Source organism: Rhinolophus sinicus, linkage group LG03 (genome assembly GCF_036562045.2).
Source record: "Rhinolophus sinicus isolate RSC01 linkage group LG03, ASM3656204v1, whole genome shotgun sequence".
Lineage (NCBI taxonomy): Eukaryota > Metazoa > Chordata > Mammalia > Chiroptera > Rhinolophidae > Rhinolophus > Rhinolophus sinicus.
This window is the reverse complement of record NC_133753.1, coordinates 39,218,072-39,237,975: the sequence shown is the minus strand read 5'-3', so window position 1 is coordinate 39,237,975 and position 19,904 is coordinate 39,218,072. Positions and strand designations below refer to the sequence as shown.

The following is a 19,904-nucleotide window of genomic DNA, read 5'->3' as shown; positions in this document are numbered from 1 at the left end:
GAACTGTGACATCTGGTAACTGCAACGTTTTGAGGCTCATAATACACAATCAATTTTTAAACCTCCTCTACTGTTGTCAAACAAGACCTCCGTACACACCAAGTGGACCTTGTGTCTTGCTCTCATCACCCTCTTTTCCTTCAAACATGCCTTCACTGTTCTTTTTAACTTGACAGATAAAATAACCTGCCTTGGAGAGAGGCAGATGTGGTCTTCCCAGAACTACATACCTCCCAAGTGAGTGTTCTTCGTTTTCTGCCCCCAAAAGGCCTACGGGTCAGCTTCATAGTGACCTTTACAATGAATCTATCCTCCCTTCTCCTCTAGTCTCATTGCTTCTCCGTCATTTGTTCTGGAATTCAATCTCCTAAGGACTTTAGTAAAATATGGACGTAGTTCTGGAAATCGACAAGCAGTGGGAGTGGGGGACTGTGATGGAAACAATCTGAAAGAGAGGGGCAAAGTGGGAACAACTCTCAGTGCTTTGCACTATAGAGAGGTCAAAATATGGGCTACAAATCAAATTTGTCCTTGGCTGGATCCACAATTATAAGATACCTGAGCCCAAGGGCTTTAGAGCATATGTCTGCCATTTGAGCCCAGAACAAGCTGCCTGGATATTGAGACTGGTCCCCCAATTAGCAACAATTGAGCTCAGGATGAGAGCTGTGCTATCCTTTTTCCTCTGCTCAATTTTGTTATTCTAGCAGCTGTCATCACCATTCACATCCACTCACAGACTGTACATAGTAAAGGAGCTCCATTCAAGTTTTGTATCCAGATTAACTTTGCAGCCTGGCTAATGTGAATTTATGGAAACCAATGGTAAATATAAATGTTAGCTGCACTCCCACTCACCATGGGATGTTAGTAGATATTTACATTTAGAAGTTTAACACATCCTGGCCTTAATCCAATATTCTCTAACATTCTCTAAACAGCCCCAGTTTTTCTAAACCCTATGGTTAGCATGTCTAAAGAGAGGACCAAAGGGGGGAAGACATTAGGAAGCAGTTATAAATATAAACCACCTTTTAAGATTTACACAGGGATTTTGTTAGTAAATTTAGAGAGTTGTGTATGCTAGAGCTAAATTTTTGCCTATATGCTTAGAAACTAACGGAAGCATGCAGGGACATCATGCTGGCTTCCACCTCCACCCCCACCCTTTCTAACATTTGAATTAAGAAAAGAAGGCACCCAACCAAGAACCAAATGCAGTTATAACTGCATTACTTCTCAGTGTTAACCACCAGTAAAAGACCCACAGAAAGTGCAAACAAAAAACAAAACCTCTGAGCATATCAGTATTTTAAGTTTTTCCCCAAATGAGTTTAAATCATTAAATAATAGCACTTTAGTCATCAATATTTAAGGTATACAAAATACTTCCTCTTCTAGATTGTTTTTGGCTATTCAAGGACCTTTACTTTTCTATATAAATTTTAGAATCACCTTGTCAATTTTTACCAGAAAAAAAAAATACAAGCAAAATTTTAATTTGTCTTACATTGACTGTGTAGATCTATTGGGGAAGAACTGACAACTAAACAATATTTGACTTCTGACCCATGAATGTGTGTGTGTTTGACTGTGTGTGTGTGTGTGTGTGTGTGTGTGCGTGCGTGCGTGCGTGTGTGTGTGTGTGTGTGTGTGTGTGTGTGTAGTCTCTATTTATTTAGGTCTTTGTTAATTTCTTTCAGCAGTGGTTTGTACTTTTCAGGATAGAGGTCTTCCATGACTTTTATGACATTTATTCCTTAATATTTTGTGTTTTTTGAGGTTATGGTAAATGGAATTTTATTTTATTTTCCACAGAAAAATAAATCAATACTTCGAACCCTTTTGCAATCACGAAACTAGGCACCTTTTCCATAATGACTTTCTTGCCCTACCATGTAGGTCCAGGTCCACTCTCTATCTAGCCCCTCTGGCCCTATTTCTCTACTTTATCTGTAGCTAAATCCCTCCTGGGCACAAAATTGTACTGATCTTATCTCCTTCCTTCAGTTTGCTGCCAGTTGCTAGAGTTATTGTTTTGCTTTGTTTTGTTTTGTTTTTGTTTGGTGGGAGGGCATGCACAGGAATCTTCAGGTCAGATGAAAAAGATTCAGAAAGCACTGCTGTAAGAAAACAGACAGAATGCTCATGTGAACGTATTCCGCTGCCTTTCACAGATGCACGCTGGAAATGGATAATCAAATTAGAAAATGTCCTCTACTTGTTGTTGTGCATTTTTCGGAAAGAGCCCGTTCCCCGTGGCACGCGTACACTTCAATAGTCCTTCACTGCCTCTGTTCTCAGCGGAACAAATGATGTGATTATGCACGTGTGTCTGAGTCTCTAGCCAGCAAAATGGAGCAAAACCTGAAAGGTAAACAGGCTTGCTTATCAGGGTCTTGAGTTTACATTTCCAAAACCAAAATAAGGTTTGTGAACTGTTTCCTAGCAAGTCAGTCTCTCCCAGGTCTGAGTAAGAATCGACCAAGAACTAAGGCAGAGCTCCCTAGTTAGTAGTAGTAGTATTTTAAATGGTACTTATTGATATATAACTCTGCATAGCTCCCTGAGCACTGGTGAAAAAAGGACCCTCCTTCCCAAGTCCCATCCCCATCTACACACACACACACACACACGAGACACTAGACAGGACAAGCAGCTTCCTGGGCCCCTGATCTTGTCCAGTCCTCACAAAGTAAGCTGTCCTAGAAAACTGCTGCCCTGGAGGCTGCTTAGTTTTTTCACTTGCATCCTTTGAGAACATCCCATGGCCTTCTCAGTACCCCAGACCCTCTGCCTTGACTTCTAGTTTTCATCCCTATCACAGAGAATCCTCTGCTGGAAACGGGTTAATTCCACCAACTTATATTTAGCATTTGTAGTTCATATAGGTTGGTGCAAAAACAATTGCGGTTTTTGCAATTATTTTTAACCTTTTAAACCGCAATTACTTTTGCACCAATCTAATACTCGTAGTTGCAATCATCTTCGTGGCCCACAGAAATGAACTTATCCCACAACAAGAAGAGCTAGCATTTATGCAGCACTTACAGTGTGCCAAGCACTCTGCCAAATGATTCAAATAAAATCAATTTAATCCTCACAGCAACACCATGATATAGATAGCATTAAAATCCCTATTTTATAGGTATGAAAATCAAGGCACAGAGAAGTTCAGTAACTCACCCAACGTCCCACAGCTGGAAGGTGACACCACAAGAATTCAGATCCAAGTAACCTGACCCCAGACTGTTCACTCCCAACCATGACACTACAGACTCTCCCTATATACGAGTATAAAAACGTTACTGCAAAGTTAATCCAAACAGTCTCTTTTATCATCTTCACACTTGACAATTTATATTCATGAGCAATATTTGCACAGAGATTTGGTGCCAGATGTAGAATTACAACAAATACTTTGGCCATGATGAGTTGGAGGAAGGATTGATCCCTCAGACCTCTCTGTACAACACCTCAAGTCCAAATGGGTGAGAGAAAACAAGAGAGTGACAGAAGGAGGAGGGCAGAAAAAGAGAGACAGAAAGAGAGAGACTGAAAGACATGCAAAGAGAGAGGCAAGGACATAGAGCAATGACCCAGAGACATAGAGAGAGAATTGTGAGAAGAGCCTCAGCCAGAGGTCAGAGAAAACAGCAGCGAGATCAAGGAGATGCTCAGAAGAAGACGTGACACAAACCTGGGGAAAAGTCTAGTGCACACACAAGTGCAATCCTGCAGGGAGAACTGAAAGAATGTGCTACTTGGGCTCAAAGTAAAAGAAGGAACGATGAAGGAACTTTGAATATGAGAGGGAGCTAAGAAGGGAAGCAGACTTGATGACAAATATAAACACACTGGGCATTAGAGGGCTCTCCAATGTTGGAAATAAAGCTCCTGGAGATGTGCTATCTGCCTAAGTACGTCCTATGTACATCCATTCATGTGAATGCCTTGGCAGATGCCCACCCAGGTAACAGCCAGCTCTGCAGTGAAGGCATTGACCGAGTGGCAGCTCACATGCTTCCCACAGCGGAAAGGGATGCTTTGTTGGCTCTTGTCCCCAAGACCAGACAGAGGTCTCAAGGCCTCGGGTATGGCATCAAAAGTGGAACAAGTGTCCATTGTTTTTACTAACAACAGGAATATATTTCTTAGGGTAAGTATGTATGTTCTTGAAAGTTAAGATAATAGGTACAGATTTAAAGAAAGACAAAAGCAAGTTTAAGAACCTAGATGCATAAAAACAATGAACAGAGCTTGCTTAGGGCAAAGATAAATCTTTTATTAAAAAGTTATATGTCACGGGCGGCCAGTTGGTTCAGTGGTTAGAGCACAGTGCTTATAACACCAAGGTCGCCGGTTCGATTCCCACATGGGCCAGGGACCTGTGCCCTCCACAACTAGATTGAAAACAATGACTTACTTGGAACTGAGCTGCACCCTCCACAACTAAATTGAAAACAATTACATGACTCGGAGCTGATAGGTCCTGGAAAAACACACTGTTCGCCAATATTCCCCAATAAAATAAATAAATAAATAAACTAATATATATATTTTTAAAAGTTATATGCCGGAGACAATCAAAATGGTGCAATAGGTAAACACTGTGTTTACCTTCTCAGCCATTACAAGCTGAACTGAAACCTTTCAAGGATGTGCAGAAGAAGCCACCTCCAGACTGGTAGGTCAGGGACCCAGAATGGGCTCAGACCACAGCCATGTGTGACCATTAAAGATCGGGGGGGTATTTCAGCTGTGGGGATCCCACCATCCCCTAAAGGAGCAAGAGATACCAGCCCCACCCCAGTCCAGGGTTCCAGTGCTGGGCAGCAAAGTCCCCATAATTTTTGGTTGTGAAAAACACTGTGACTCAGTGAGACAGTGCGGCTGCACTCACAGGTGCTCCTCTTAAAGAAACTGCGCGGGGACTTACCCACCAATGGAATCACTCACTCTGAGTTCCAGCTCTGGGGCAGCAGCTGGAAAGGAGGCAGGTATAAATGGTGGAGAATTGAGTTGTCTGGCTTGGGACGGGAGCTGGAGAGGCAGCTTTCTCCTGGATGGGGAAGCTGGCAGAGGCCATTGTTCCTTTGTTGAGCCCTCCCCCTTCCCAGCACAGGAACACAGTTGGTGGCCATTAGTGTTTCCACTGCTCCTCCACCCGACCCTGGCGATTTGACACCTGGCCCTGCCCAACTTTTGGGCATACCCAGGCTGCTTTCAGTGTCTTTCTCATGCAGACCGCCTGCCTTGGTTCAAGCTGCACTTTCCTAGGGTCTCTCAAAGGTTGGCGGAATCCAGACAAGCAGTATCTGGCTTGAGCATGTCCTGTACCTCTGGCTGAGCAGCCTAAGCTGGCACTAGTGGCAGCCAGCCTTGGTTCGCGGCTTGGCCTCTCAAAGACACTTCTAAGCACAGCAAGGGTAGCACACTTCAAAATGAGCTGGAGCATCACCTAGCGATCTCCAAGTACGACACACCCAAGGGGCGGATGATGCAGGCACCAGAGTCCTGCTGAGGCAGATCCTGCTCTGTAGGATCAGCCCCTGCACAACAACCTTTCCACTGCAGTCAAGGCCAGTCCTCACAACCAGTGAGCCCAAGGGTCAGTCCCTCACATTGATGTGCGATTATCAACCAGGCTCAACTACAAGAGGAGGGCACACACAACCCACACAAGGGATGCACCTGGACTGCATGGTTCAGGTGACCAGAAAGATTGTGCCACTAAACCCCACAGCACACCTACTACATAAGACCACTCTACTAAGACATTATGTCTCTCTACTAAGACCAGAAGGCATAGCAGCCCTACCTAATACATAGAAACAAACATAGGGTGGCAGCCAAAATGGGGAGACAAAGAAACATGTCCCAAATGAAAGAACAGAACAAAGATCCAGAAAAAGAACTAAGCAAAACAGAGATAAGCAATCTATCAGATGCAGAGTTCCAAACACTGGTTATAAGAATGCTCAATGAGGGGCGGCCGGATGGCTCAGTTGGTTAGAGCACAAGCTCTTAACAACAGGGTTGCCAGTTTGATTCCCACATGAGCCAGTGAGCTGCACCCTCCACAACTAGATTGAAGACAATGAGCTGCTGCTGAGCTGCCAGGGCAGCGGCCAGATGGCTCAGTTGGTTAGAGCATGAGCTCTTAATAGCAAGGTTGCCGGTTCAATTCCTACATAGGATGGTGGGCTGCGCTCCCTAAAACTAAAGATTGAAAATAGCGACTGGACTTCGAGCTGAGCTGTGCCCTCCACAACTGGATTGAAGAACAACAACTTAACTTGGAGCTGACGGGTATTGGAAAAACATACTGTTCCTCAATATTCCCCAATAAAAATTGGAAAAAAAAAAGAATGCTCAATGACCTCATAAAAATGGAGATAGAAACCATGAAAAAGAACCAGTCAGAAATAAAGGATACAATAATGGAAATGAAGAATATATTACAGGGAATCAACAGACAGGGAATCAACAAATTAGATGAAGCAGAGGACCCAACCAGCAATGTAGAAGATAAGGTGGAGAAAACACCCAACCAGAACAGCAAAAAAAAAAAAAGAACACAAAAAATTGAGGAGAGTTTAAGAGGCCCCAGGACAATATCAAATGTACCAACATTCACATTATAGGGGTACCAGAAGAAAAAGAGAGAGAACAAGGAATTGAAAAGTTATTTGAAGAAATAATGACAGAAAACTTCCCTAATCTGGTAAGGAAATGACATACAAGCCCAGGAAGCAGAGAGAGTCCCAAACAAGATAAACCCAAAGAGGTCCACATCAAGAGACATTATAATTAAAATGCCAAAGGTTAAATACAAAGAAAGAATCTTAAAAGCAGCAAGAGAAAAGCAGTTAGTTACCTACAAGGGAGCCCCCATAAGACTGTCAGCTGATTTCTCAACAGAAACTTTGCAGGCAAGAAGGGAGTGGCAGGAAATATTCCAAGTGATGAAAAGCAATGACATACAACTAAGATTGCTCTACGCAGCAAGTCTGTCATTTAGAATTGAAGGACAGCTAAGGAGCTTCCCAGACAAGAAAAAGCTGAAGGAGTTCATCACCACCAAACCAGTATTACAAGGACACTTAGAGAGGGACTTCTTTAAGATGGGAGGTGGGTTAAGGATGGGTGAAAGGGGAAGGGATTAAGAAGAACAAATTGGGTGCTATACAGTAGTCATGGGGATGTAGGTTATAGCATAAGGAATATAGTCAACAATATTGTAATAACTAGGTATGTGCCAGGTAGGTACTAGATCTATCAGGGTGATAGATGGGAATGGGGTTGGGGGCAGGGTGAAAAAGGGGAAGGCATTAAGAAATACAAATTGAGAGTTAATACAGTATGGGGAATAAAATCAACAATGTTGTAAAGATCATGTAAGGTGCCAGATGGGCACTGGACTTAGGGGGATCATATCATAGACTGTGTAGATAGATGCCTGACCAATGCACTGTACACCTGAAGAGCTGAAGTAGAATACTATTGAATGTCAACAAAATATATAGGTATATGTAGTCATGGGACGTGGAGTATAACATAGGGAAGACAGTCAATTGTATTGTAACAGCTATAGAAGATGTCAGAGGGGTAGTAGCTTGGGGGGTGGGTTATCACTTTATGAGGGGTTTAAATGTCTAACTATTACATTGCTTTGTATGCCTGAAACTAATTTAAATGAAAAAAAGCAAGTTTAAGTTGTTTGGAAACATGTGTAGACATACAGAAAGAAAAGACTGGCATGAAATAGATTTAAATGTAATTGCCAAAAGGTGGTGGGGTTACAGTAATTTTTTCCCCTACATTCCACTTTTCTATCTTTTCCAAATATTCCACAATGAATGTATCAGTTTTTCTGATTTTATTTTGAAAATTATTTTTTATTACAGAAACATTATAAGGTATATGAACAGAAAGAAAAATTGAAATTATGCAGTGTTCTGCCACTCAAGAGATAATTTTTAAGATTTTGGTGTGTATATTTCTATAGAAATATTCTCTCTCTCTTTTTTTTTTTAATACATAGTTAAGTTCCCTCTCTGTTGATGTCAGTTCTATGAGTTTTAACAAACACAGTCATGTAACCACCACTACAATCAAGGTACAGAAAAGTTCCATTATCCAAACAAATTCCCTTTTGCAGCCCCTGTCAACTATTGGTCTGTCTTTTGTTCCTATGATTTTACCTTTTCCAGAATGTCATATAAATGAAATTACACAGTATGAAGCCTTTAAGTCTGCCTTCTTTCACTTAGCATAAGGTACTGCAGATTTATCCATTTTGGTGCATGTATCATTAGTTTGTTCTTTTTATTGCCAAGTAGTAGTCCATTGTATGGATGTACCTGAGGTTATCTATTCACCACTTTTCACCTCCAGGTTGAAATGTCATTAGGACATTTGGATTGTTTCCAGGTTTGGGAGATTATGAATAAAGTAGCTATGAACAGTCACATACAGTTTTCATTTTTCTTGGGTAAGTACCCAGTAGAACGATTGCTGGGTCACATGGTAAGTATACATTTAACTTTATAAGAAACTGACAAACATTTGCCAAAGGGGCTGTACCAATTTTCGCTTCCACCAGCAATGCAAAAGTTTCAGCTGCTCCACATTCTTGTCAGCATTTGGTATTACCAGTTGTTGTTGTTTTATTTTAGCCATTGTAATACATGTGAAGTGGTATCTCAATGTGTTCTAATTTACATTTAATTTTAATTTACAAAAGATGTTGACTACATTTTCATGTACTTATTTACCTACTGAATTTCTTCTTTAGTGAAGTGTCTGCTCAAATCTTTTGCCCTTTTTTGTTATTAATTAGATTGTATACTTACAATTGAGTTTTGGGAATTATTTACATCAGCTGGATACAAGTTTTTTTGTTTCCAGTTTTGTCTGTTACTGTTTCAATGAATTGAAACAAAAAATTGTTTCAATGAATATCTTTATGCATGCTCTTTTTTCTCACTTAAGTTATTATATCCTCAAGAGATACACACATCTTAAATCTTGACACAATATCTCCAATGCTAATGTATCCTCCAAAATTGTGTTTGCTCTCAGAACCAGAACCTGGGAAGGTAGCTTTTTCTATATGAGTGTCTCCCCTCAGCTGCAAAGTGGAATTTGGATATCTGCCAAAGTTATATCTTGTAGGTATAACTTTTAAAGTCTAGATAGGGTCAGTTTGAATATACCATCCCATTTTGTAGAAAATCCCTTGTTCCTCCTTCCACCCTCACTCCAAGATTTCTACAACTGTCAGATTCTTGCAGGAAGTAGAGTAATGAGGGAGAGGGATGGTCCAAAAGGTCCGAGGGTTACATTCTCAAGTAATCTCTGACTCCTAGCTCCTGCTTCCAATTATTAATTCAGACTTTGAATCGTTTAGATAGCATATGCATGGTGTCTCTCTTCTATAGACTTTGATCCAGTCAACTCAGACTCTTGCCTGCATTTCCAACAAAAGAACAATAACCTACAACACACTCACCACTTTGTGTGCGTAGGCAGATTTGACTGACGTTTTGATGAAAGGAAGAGGATTTAAGTTGCAGATTTGCAAATAACGTATAATTAAAAATTAGCCACCCTATTCCTAAAAGTCCTCTGGGCCTCAACCATTTTTCATGGTCAGGCCACCCCCACATAGCCCAGTAGGTTTTTCTCATCCAGCTGGTCCTTTGTCCTTTTCCATTGTCCCACATATGTTCTCCACCATCATCTCCTCCCCTCCAAGTGTCTCTAATCAAAATGACCTGCGTGATAGGATAGGGCTAGATTCATACTCTTCTCTTTAAGTACTAAATATTCTTTTTCATATTATTAAAGTGAGCTTTCACTAGACTCTTCTTCAAAACAAGATTTGAAATACTAACTAGAGTATTATAAACCCTTAGTTAAAAGAAAGACAGTACCTGTGATTCCTTGGCAACAATGCTTTGGCTCTTCCAAGAGGCGTAAACTCTACCCCTATTTCTATTTTGGCTAGATCCACTTTCACAGAGTTTTCCAAATAGTGGTTCATGTTTGAAAAACTGCACTATAGTCATAAGTAGCTAACAGGAAAAACAAAACAAAAAAACCTTTACTTTTTTTTTTAATTGCAATCATTTTTGTGTATCCTCCTATGGGTTAAAAAGAGGTTGCTTTTATGTTCTGGTCTTTTTTCTCTCCTCCTTTTTGATTAATATAAGATAAGGTAAGGCCTAAAAAGTGCTTCTTAAAATGATAAAGAAGTAGAATTGATGATGGAGGGAGGCAGGGAGAGGAGGAGAGGGGGTGGGGAGAGGGAGAGTATATATATAAGTATATTATCAATTACAGGGAAATCCTTAAAGACATGCTTGTTATCAGACTTAATATTTGCACAGAGATGATTCTTTTTTCAACAGCAACATATTTAAAGGGTCATTTTCTTCAAAAGGCTGCAGGCCAAATTTCTGTGGGCAGCTCAAACCATGAATTAGAGTGATTAAGCCTGTAACTACTACCAACTATAACAATCAAAATGTCATGGCAACGAATGATTCTCCAGCCGAAAGTCAGAGCTCAAGGGCATAAAATTATTTTCCATTAAATAAAAATCTTTCTTCCCCTAAAACCTTAGTCTCATATTCCTTAAAATTCAGTGCTCTCCTAAGCTTTGTTTAAAAGCGTTTCCACCAATTCCAGTTCCCAGAACCAAAAATGCTTGTCTAACAATCAGGAGTCTTAATAAAGTTGGAGACAATACAGGAACTGCTTGCACTTGCTTTTGCTTTGTTTTCCCACTACATTGGGCATGGATAACTCAGGCTATCATCCTGCAAGTTACTGTAACCCTTATACAAAGGAGAATATCGAGGAAGTTCTCAGTCCCAGGCTTGGATTAAATTGCATGCCTGATTATTATTCCTGTCCAATCATCCAGAAATAAAATCACTGGCCTAACACACATGTAAAATTTGCTTATGAAGCTCACCCACAGTTAAGTGAATACAAATAAAAACCACATCGAGACACTTTGTGTCATCCAACAGATTCCTTAAATGAGACCATTTGGCAATACTCAGTGTAAGTGATGGTGTCAGCATACCTAAGTGTCCATGGGAATACACAGTGCTATATAGCCTCTTGGAGCATAATTCCATGATCTGAAATAAATACACACACCTAGTCATCCCACTTTTAGAAATCTGACCAGCATATGTAATAGGAATATAAAAACACATATTATGAAGATATTCTTTGCAAGATCCTTTGTTTTAAGGGGAAAAAAAAATGGAAAAAAAGTAATGCACTCCCACCACTAGAAGAATGAAGAAATAACCTGTGGTAAATCTATGCAATAGAATATCATCCAAATATTAAAAGAAGAGAGAGATCTATACAAACTGCCTTGAAACCATCTTGAAGTTGTCCATGATACCTGGTCAAATGAAAATTCTCAGTATAAAATCACTCGATTCTTTGTAAAACTTACCAAAGAAGCCTTGCCCAAGGTCACCCAGTATTAACTGACAGAATATATATTGCAACCCAGAGACAACTGTCTCTGAATGTCATGATGTCATGTTCTCCCCGGGGCCGCTCCCTTCCCCTATGGATTAGTATTATTGCTGCATTTTGTGACACGTTCACAGAAAGGCTCTGCTTTTAAAAATTCACTTATTTGAAAAGTCAAATTTGCACAAAAGATTAAGTGAGAAGCAATTGTCATTATCACAATAGTTTATTTCACTTTCAAATAGATTCAAAATAAGGATCCTTTAAAAGGCAACATTTCCCAGTGCTTTAAAAATATGACTTCCTTTACACACACTTTTGGAGGAATAGATGTATTATGTAAATTGAGGAATGCAAGCAATCTAAGTCTCTGACAGTCCCTTTGCAAAGAGCCTTTGGAACAACCTGTCTAACCTGTCATCCTCAGTTTGCAGGTACAAAGGAATTATACCATCATCTGTCCTCTAGAAGTTTACAATTCATCACCTTGTACTAGGTAGGGGAATTGCACTCACAGTTAACATTTAACACTAAATGTTTAAATTCCCTCACTAGAAGCCACACAGGGCATCAGTTACAGCTCACCCACGTGTTGGAGCAGAAGCATTTCCTGGTATATCATGTTTTTACTTATTCCCTCGGGCCCCTTTCGTTCTCTCTAAAATTCATCCCAAAAAATAAGGTTCCATGAACTGAGATTTTCTGGAGACTCATGAAGTCTCCATGAATCACAAAACATATTAGCTTCAACTTTCTAGCCATTGAAGACTAAACGTCAAAGATCCATTAAATCAACAATGAAGGTCACTGCGGAGAGAAGCAGAAGCATTATTCAAAAAGCTCGTGAGGCAGCTGAATTTGACATCAAGAGTGGTCAGGTTCTAGGCCTGGCACAAGACATCCCCCTCCTCTCCAGCCTCAGGCAAGGCTTTTAACAACTAACTTCAGCTTCTTCCCACCTGTAAAACAGATAATCATCACCTTCCTTTGAGATGTATATAAATTAATTAGTTGAGGTTTGGAAAGAGTTGTGAAAGCAAAATGATACTCATAAATGCTAAATATTAGCTGATTTTCTTTTCAATTTCATGGTTGTATTTTGGCATCATATATATCACATTACATACACTGTGAAGCAGGAAATATCACCACTTTGTATCTGATTATTCTTCCTTAAGTTACATGAAGGTTAACCTCAGGGATTAAAACCAATTCCACAGGACTCATAAATCATCCTGCGTTATTAAGGGAAAAGATTATTACTTGCAAGACATCTTAATATCTTATAACATAGCTGGCTATTTTTATTAGTTGTGTTTTGCAAACACTTGTGGAGGTGGTATACTAGTTTTGTCACCGTCTTACAGCTTAGGAAATAGGCAAAGATTACACATATGCCTTGCACAGTCAACCTCCCATAATTAGAACTCACGGTTTCTAAATTACCAATCAATGTTTCCTATGAATCACATCTTCTCTACAAAAGAAATTGTCCAAACATGCATCATAGGTATCCAAAAGAAAAAGGTGTGTGGTTTATAGAGATTCTGTAAATGTCAGAAACAGTTCTATAAGCTCCAAGTTTCTTTCTCAAACCTTTAAAATTAGACTATGTACTGGAAATGGCCTCGTCAAAAACGTTTTTTTAATGTAGAAGACTTCATGAATCCATATCACTATTTAATTTGCTGAGAGGTGATTTGTCATCTCCTCCCAAAGCTAAACAAAAGCTAGCACCTTTGCTGGGGAGTCTGGATCTTATTCTAATAACCAAGGGGAACCCAGAGTGGCAGGGAAGGAAGGGGTATGTGAAATGCTCAGGTGTACATTTTGGAGAACTCACTTGGCTTCATGAAGAAAGATAGTCTGGAAAACACAATACTATGTGCAGAGAGATTATGAGGGAAGCTGAGAGACTGGGAAATTGTGGTGACCTATAGGAACACTGAGGCAATGCATCCGGAGATACGTAAAAAAAAATCCAAGAGCTGTTACACAGATAAAATCAGAGGACTGTAAGGATGCCAAAAGGGATGGGACCCAGAACTCACAAGTAGGGATTGACTTCAGGTAAAAGGAAGAATATCATTTTCATCATGAGAGAGGAAAAGAAGAAGAACAAACATGTTGAAACAATGAAGAAGGAACATGCCAAAGCCATCAGTGAATGGCAGTGGAAAGTGAGAGAAAAGTGGTCAGAAGATGGAGATCAGCAGAAAACAGAAGCGGATGCAGGAATAGAGGAACAGTCTTTCAGGAAGTGCATGAGGAGATGTGAGGAGTGAGCAGGGACCTGGGCAAGCAGCCGGTGCTGGGGACACCCCAGAGAAAGAGTCTTGGGGGGCAATCAGGTTTGAGAAAAGCAGGAGACGGGAAATGCTCTGTAAACCAGAGAATGCATTTGCCATAGAACAAAGATTTGCTCAACTAATTCCTCAGTTTCTATCAAAGTTATTCTGAAGTCCAGTACTGATCACAGGTGTGCAGTTTTAGTTTTCCCTTCCAAGAAAGTGTCATCTATAAATTAAAAGAGCAATGTTTTCTAGTCCTGCTCACCAAGGAAATACAAAAATACCCGGCCCCGAGGAGCGATCAGGCTGCTATTATACCAAGGATGGAAACCTCCGTTCCAACACCTGTGTACTCGGGGACATGCGGACTGTGCACTGATCACTAGGCATGACAAATAGCCACAAAGTCTTCTCAAGTCAAACAAAAGAAGATAAATTTCAGAAATTAGAGCATGTGAGCATGCGTGCACACACACACACACACACACACACACACACACACACAAAACGAATGGTGTTATTTAGGGCAGAAATGAAGCAAACACATGTTTTAAAAGACTAATACTAAGTAAATGTCCCTGTGACAGCATGAGACGCTTTGCATTTCAAGTATAAATTTAGATAAATAATACATCAATTCCTAGGGAAATTTTATAAAGAGGCATACAGAAAATGAAAATTAAAGTCTTAAATTTGTTTCTAACATCATGCATGTCCAAGAATCTCCACAAGTTCATTAACAAAGGCCGTGAGACAACAGAATGCCAAGGACTCTTTAGAGGAACATACAGCACTCCATTCAGAAAAAATAAATTATATGTTTTTTTCCATTCCACAAAAGCCGCAAAAGGTCATCAAATCCAACCAAAGTATTCAAATAGAGGTTCTGCCAGGCCGCTGAGATCATTATGCCAAGCCGGGCAGGTGTCTCCTGCAGAAACCCTCCCATCTAGGGACTCTTCTTAATATTTATCTCCTTTCACTCAATCTTGTTAGTCCCGATTTCTTTGAGCCAAAACCTGCATAGCTGGAAAATCCCATTTGTGGAAATTTTTTGAAAGCTTAAAATTTTAAATCTTAATATTCAAGCTGAAATAGCAATGGTATAAATGTTCTTTTACATCTAAAAAAAATACGTATGTCTCCTCCCTACATTTTGTGTCGTGTTTTTGTGCTTCTGGAAGACTTTCTATCCCAGGAAACATAGTTTATATACATAGGGCCAGATACAGAAGCTCAGCCATTGTACAGGAGAAGCTGTGTAGGGCCATGCCGCCTTGTTTGTTTTTTCTGGCAAGCTTCCCCTGGAGCACAGGGCTGAAGGGAAAATGCATACCTCTCACATACAAATCAAAATAACAATCCCTAGAATTTCACTTTCTCCTTCAATTATTTTTTAATACTGAAGCATGAACGCAAGAAAAAAGATGACAGTGGTGTTTCTTCTCACAATCAGCTCATAGGCACAAATCGGGTTTTTTCTGAGGTATGAGAGAAAAATCTAGAGCTTCTCCATAAAGAAAAGGAAACAAATTCCATGTAGCCATGTGATTGTAAAAGGAGGTTTTACTCATGTCCTTCTCTATACAGATTTACGAGGGCTTCTGCTGACATGAAGTATGTTCTTTACTGAATTCCTCAAGTGAAGCAAAACCACACATATCTGGTTCTAAAGCAACATACTGAGTCACTAGTTTACACAGTAAATGTGAAATAGTCATTTGCAAGCCTCCCCCATACCTGTGAAGCGGACTGAACCATAACAACTGCCTGGGAAAAGAAAAGAAATTTTTTTAATGCAAAAAAGTTTTTTTTTTTTAAATCACCAGTCTAAAAATCAGCTTACAAACCACCTCAACAACTACTCACGAGTAGGAATGTTTCAACAGAGTGGACACTGGATAGAAAGCAGGAAATCTTGGTAAATATATTTGTCTAATGAATGAACTCTTGCCACTTTTGTGGAATGGACACTTGATGCAATCATCAGTTCTCCCTTAAATTACAACTAGTAGGTACTCTAAAATTCTTGGCCAAGATCTAGTGTTTGGACCTCACGTCATCTTGGCCTGTCTCTTTCTGCTGCCATTGTGTGGAACCAGTCATCAAACCCTTGGCAAATCTACTTCCATAATCTTAGCCTCAAGTCCATCGTTTCTTCCATTCCCACTGCGACAACCTGAGTTCTGGCACTCATTATCTCTCGTAAAGTTTATTGCAATCTTCCTAGATGGTTTTGGGTGCTCAAAGCGCCCCCTGAACACAAAAGCCAGATCAGTTCTCTCAGAACACTGTTCTGAACATGGCCAAACATTAAAAGTTTAAACCCCTTAGCTCTCCATCATTTAACCCCCTCTCCTATTTCTCAGCCTTCTCACCCTCTATCTCCCCAGCACATACGTTATCTTCAGGTCAATTGGATCATTTGGTACTCCTCGAGCTTACTCTGTCTTGTTCTACTTTTATGCCTTCACTCCTGTGTTCCCCCTCTGCCTACAATGCCATTCTTTATCCCTGGAAAACCTCGCCATCTGCAAAGGGCCAAGACCAATATTACTTTCTGGGTGAAATTTCCCATGAAAAACCCAGGATAATCTCTCTTTCTCTTCCAACACTCACAGTGCTTTATGTACGCCTCTACTGTGACACGTCTAAAAAGAGTTTCTGGTATTGGTTTTTAACATTTGTGTCAACTCCCGTCTTATGTATGCATTCAATACATATTACATTGAGATTCAGGCAAATTTATGGCACCATGTTAAAAGTTGAGAGTACTGCAGAAAATCAGATACACATAGACCCTGCTTTCATGGAGCTTTAGCCTAGCAGAGAGAGACAGTTATTAGGTGAATAATTACTCAATTTACAGAATGAATAACAATAGTGATTAGCACTATAATGAGAGTTTCTGGCTACATAATAGGGGCCCTTAACCTGGCGAGGAACAGCTTTAAGTAGAAATGATGTTTAGGCTAATATATGAAGAATTTGCAGGAACTAACCAAACCAAAAAAAAAAATGGTAAAGAACATAACAGGCCAAGGAAAGTACATGTGCAAAGTCCCTAAACCAGAAGGTACCTGAAGAAGTGCAATAAGATTTGACCATAGAAGGAAGTGGAAAGAAAAAAGTTACTTAGAAAGGTGCAGAGGAAAAAGGGAGGACCACATGGTATCAGGTCATCCAAGCCATTTAGAATTTTAGACCTATTCAAAGTGCACTGAAAGCTAATTGAGGGTTACAAGTGAAGGGATGATGGAATTACATCTGCATCCAAAAACATCACTTTGGAGACAGTGTAAATACCAGAAAGAAGGCATAAGAGCAGATGCAGAGAGGCCAGCAAGAAAGAGATTTCAGTCATCTGAAGAGGCAGCACTTGGACCAAGATGTTGTCGCTGAAATAAAGAAAAGTGAACATAGTCGATAAATATTGGGTTGAATCTTTTTTTTTTTTTGTAGAAACAAATGGTTGCTTATCAACAATTGCCTATTTAGGGGTCAGGCTTGGCAAGACTTGGTGCTTCACTGGGTATGGAGGATAGAGGAAAAGTGGTCAAAGAGAATGTCTAGTTGTCTGGGTTGTACAAATGACAGTGTCACTTACTGAAATAGAAAAGATAGGAGGAGCAAATTTAGAGAAATAAATCATGATTTCCGTTCAGGACAAGTTTTATGAGAAGTCTCTGAACCACCCAAGGATGCATTTGTATACAGTAATCTGGATTCAAAGGCAAGCTTGGAGATGGAGATTTAGATTTAAAAGTCATCAGCATATGGAAGCCATAGGAGAGAATGAGATCATCTAGAGAGAGGGAGAAAGAGAGACACAGGGGAGGGGGGGAGAGAGAGAGAAAGAGAGATCTATGATTCTTAACAAAGGGTATTATTAAGAATCACCTGTGGAATTTTCTTTTCTCAAACTACACACACCAGAGACCCAGTAAATCAGAATTTTGGGGGTCTGAATACGTGTAGCTTAAAAAAAAAACTCCCCAAGTGTTTCTGATTACTTCCATGAATAAAATAACCAGAAAAGTGATACAAGAAGAGACTCCAAGATAGAGTTCTAAGAAAAGCCAACATTTAGATTTGAGAAGAGACAGGAGAACTGGCAAAGGAGTCTGAAAAGGAACAGCCAAAAAGTAGAAAAGAAAATCAGAGCAGAGAGTGGAAAGGAGGAAGTGGTCTCAAGTGGAAATGCTCCTAGAGGTGAAAGGAAGGTAGAGAGGACTAAAAAGTGACTACTGACTTCATGACTTGGTGACCTATGCAGGAGCAGAGTCCTTGGAGTGGTGGGTACAGAATGCAGAGAGGAGGGGGCTGAAGGGGGAGTGTGAGGTGGGGAAAGAGTACTAAGCACATTGACAGGGAGTGGGAAACTAGGGCAGGGGTTGGAGGGGGACATGGGGTCAAGGGGAGCCTGTGGTTTCCACTTGACTACTGGTGCTTCTTGGGGAATCAATTCAATCTAAGACTTCTGTGCCTCCCCATACTACTGGGCACACTGCTCACATACAAGAAAAAGCATCTGAATTTAAAAGCTTAGTCAAGTGCGTCTTTTGCAACTTAGAGGGTTTCATCAGGAACACATATACTTGAAATTGTCTTGATTCAATTATTTTCATTTATTCCAAAGACTAAGCAAGCCCCTATTTAGGTGCCAAACATCCTGCTCATCACTGAGGACCCAGAGAAGGCATGGTCCCTTATCACATGTTTATAAATGGCCTTGTGCCCACAGGGGGCCATATGGTCATAAAGGAACGGATTCCTAGGGGACACAGGGGATTCCACAAGGGTCTACACTGTGGGGCCTAAGTTTGATTTTACTTGGGCAAGTACCCAATTCATGTGATTGGAATTGTTTAGGGCTATATTTTTGTGCTACCTAAATTTTCCTCTGAGAAAATCAAGGGGAAATATGGACCCTACCTTCTGAAGTAGTGCAGTCAGAGTAAGACATCTGAAGCTAGGAAGCTACTTCGGGGAACCCCAGCTCACAACTCTCAGAGCCTTAATGAATTTCTCAGCCTTCACTGACAGTAGGACTATCCCTTACCACTTTAAAGAGCCAGTTAAAGGCCTTCTCACCTGGAGAATTTGCTGGCCTCTCCTTTCCTTGAGAAGCCTGCAGGAATCAAGGCCAGGACTCCCTGAGAAGTTTTGAAACCAGAGGATGGGGCTATATTGGGGACCCAATAGTCTTCTCCCATAGTTCAGAGAGTTCTGGAGAGAGGAAGAGCTAAGCTCTCAAAATCCTCTCCCCAAAGAGGGGGCACACAGCACCTGATTGGGGTCACCTGGCCACTAGGGGGCTTTAGTTACACACTGGAAGACAAAGGATTCAGGTCAATAACACTTTACCTGTTCCTGAGAATACATTCATATTTTCTCCACCTAACCAGGTGCCCCCAATTCTGAGAGGTCTCACAATGCCACTAAAAGATCCCAGTCAAACTCTAAGGTCAAGATGAGCAGAACTTTAAAACTATATTGCAATGAATGATGCACGACTAACAACTTTTCAAAGGAATTATGAAAGTAAAACCGCAGATTTTCCATGAATAAAATTAGAAGATGTGGAGGAACAACCAGGAGGTGCATCCATTCACTCTTTTTCAAGAAAGAAAACACAGGGGTATGGGAGGTTTAGGAAGTCTGAATGAGGGTAAAGAGAAGTTGAATGGAAGGAAGATGCTTCGGTCATCTCTGGGGAATTCACTACTCCAGGGCATAGTTTGATTTCAGAGACATTTAGAGTTAAGACCCTTGCTTTATAAATGAGATCCAGGCAAATCTAAGTGCTTACTTTAAAAAACATCCTTTCCTAGTTGTTCAAAAGAGAACAAACTTAGGCCCTGTCATAAAATGTGTCTGGAAACTATTAATGTATCAATGGTCTTAAATGGAAACATTTCCTGTAAATACACAAGATCCAACACATGTTAACTAAAAGTAACTTTCTTTTACAGAGGATTTCATACTTTGTAACCATCGAGTAGCTACCATACCTTTAGTAAAATTAAATGTTTCATATACAAATACACCTTTATATTCCAAAACTTTTAAAGCTTTATCTGAAATCTTTAGATATTGCTA

The 19,904-nt window shown here is 40.3% G+C and overlaps 1 long non-coding RNA gene across 2 annotated transcripts in view; it reads right to left on the bottom strand.

The window, feature by feature from the left end:
* The window catches only part of LOC109444443 (uncharacterized), a 117,774-nt gene that overhangs the window by 85,051 nt on the left and 12,819 nt on the right, over positions 1-19,904 (bottom strand). The window lies entirely within an intron of this gene.